The sequence below is a fragment of the Neofelis nebulosa genome, chromosome 10 (assembly GCF_028018385.1).
Source record: "Neofelis nebulosa isolate mNeoNeb1 chromosome 10, mNeoNeb1.pri, whole genome shotgun sequence".
NCBI classification, from domain to species: domain Eukaryota; kingdom Metazoa; phylum Chordata; class Mammalia; order Carnivora; family Felidae; genus Neofelis; species Neofelis nebulosa.
In genome coordinates, this window is record NC_080791.1 from 97,096,255 (window position 1) to 97,098,375 (window position 2,121).

A 2,121-nucleotide genomic window follows, 5' to 3' on the forward strand; every position below is an offset into this window, starting at 1 on the left:
ACGCAGGACGTGATCACCCAAGAGAAGAGTCAGGACATTATTAAAACTTGCATCTGTCTGTGGGCTTGTCCCCTGTTCCAACGGTCAGCCTCCCTCTATCCCAGAGAGCCACTATAGAGAAATTCACTTTTTATTGCTTTTGAAGCACATGCATGTATTTCCTCCAGGAAAAAAAAAAAAAAAGTTTAACAAAACGGTTTAAGGCCAAGTAAACAAAGGTGCGTCCACAAAATGGCAGTTGCTTTGTGTGTGCTGCCTTGGAAAGGTGTCCTCAACGCATTATCTGCCGTAAAAACAAGTTGTAGAACAGGGGCGCCTGGGTGGCTCAGTTGGTTAAGCCTCTGGCTTTGGCTCAGGTGATGATCTCACGGTTTGCACGGAAGCCTGCCTCGGATCCTCTGTCTCCCTCTCTGCCCTTCCCCAGCTTGTGTGTTCTCTCTCTTTCTCAAAAATAATAAAGTAAACGTTAAAAAAAAAAAAATTGAGGAAGGGTAGCTGGGATACGATCTGGGTTTTGTAACAGAAACAAAACAAGCAAGTGGATTGGATGTTCAGCAAAAAACACGGGGAAAGGCCCATGCTAAATTATTAACGATGCCAGAGGCCCGCCTCTGGTCAGGAAGAGAGAACAGGGAATTCCACAGTCCCGCACCGCTTGGAGCTCTCTTGACGTGTATCATCTAGAAGGAGAAAATGCGGAAATAAATGAGTGTGAAGCCAGTGTGACGGTTTTTATTCCCAGCAGGAAGGAGTGTGACACCGAGAACCTTGGTCTCCGCCCTTCCCTTCCCTTCCCCTCTGCCTGGACCTGGGCAGGATTTCCCACTCGCATCCCGGGAGGTTGTGAAAGCCCGAGGGGCTGGGCCACCGGGCCTGATCCATTTCTGGCTGGGCTGTCAAATCCAAGCGCCCTCTGTTCTGGGGTCCCAAAGACAAGGCTAATGTTATCCTGAGCAATTTCTTGACCCACAGAGGAGCTGGCTCCCGGAACCAAAAAAAGCCTTGTGCTTGGCTGGCTCCATGGAAGGTTCTGGAACTGAGAGCAGACAGGCCCAGGTGGGCCCGAGCAAGAGGTAACATGAGGGGTATCAGAGAGCCTCCCTCAACAACGTGTCTCTGGTCATTCATTCATTCATTCACCCCTCAAATGTGTGCTGAGCCCCTGGCAATATTGTCCAAATTCTCACAACTTCGTGCAACACTGGTTCTCAACCCCCTCACACCTGACACCTTCTTTTTATGTTAAAAATATGTCGTATCCTCGTTAATACTCTGAAATGACTCCCATGGACACCGTAACCTATCTACACAACATAATTTTTTAAATAGCCATATATTATGCCCCAACTAGAATATAAAGGAGAAAAGTATAAAGAACTTTGGATGAAATAAAATCTGCTTGAACATCCAAGTGCTCAGGGCCAGCTGTTCCAGAAGACATCACGAAGCGGTCACGAGCTCAAGGTGCCGTGCAGACCCATCACAAGGGTGACGGCCACAGACGCACAGGAGCGTGGGCCACAGAGCGGGGACCCCAATACTCCAGCAGTGTCACCGTCCAAACCTGCGAGCAGTTCTTGGCACGTTTTGAATAGAACTAAATGCAGACTTCTCTTGTTTTTGTCCTTAGTTCGCGACACCTCTGGAAAATTCAGTGTATATTCAACCTGTTCGGGGCGCCTGACTGGCTCATTCGGAGGAGCACGTGACCGTTGAGCTCAGGGTGGTGAGTTTGAGCCCCGCGTTGGGTGTAGCAATTACTTAAATAAAAAAAATTTTGTTAGCTGTGCAAAAATGCTTTTCATTCTGCGTAAAGCAGAGTCAAAGTCGAGGCTCATATAATTATGCACATCTTTTCTCCCCTGCACGAATGCCCAGCAGGACATGTGGCAGTCATGCGGGTTATGGAACGGTTCCTCACTGGGCACGACAGCCCCACTCTTTTCTCACGGCCTGCCTTCCCCAGTCCACTGCCCACTAAATACAGCCGGGCTCCCCACCTGCTCCCCTCGTTGTGACAATCCAGAATGTCCCGGTCCATTTCCAAAACATCTCCTGGTGTGGTGCCACCCAATTAGGCCTGCCATTCAATCATCGCAGCAAACGGACATGAGAGATGCT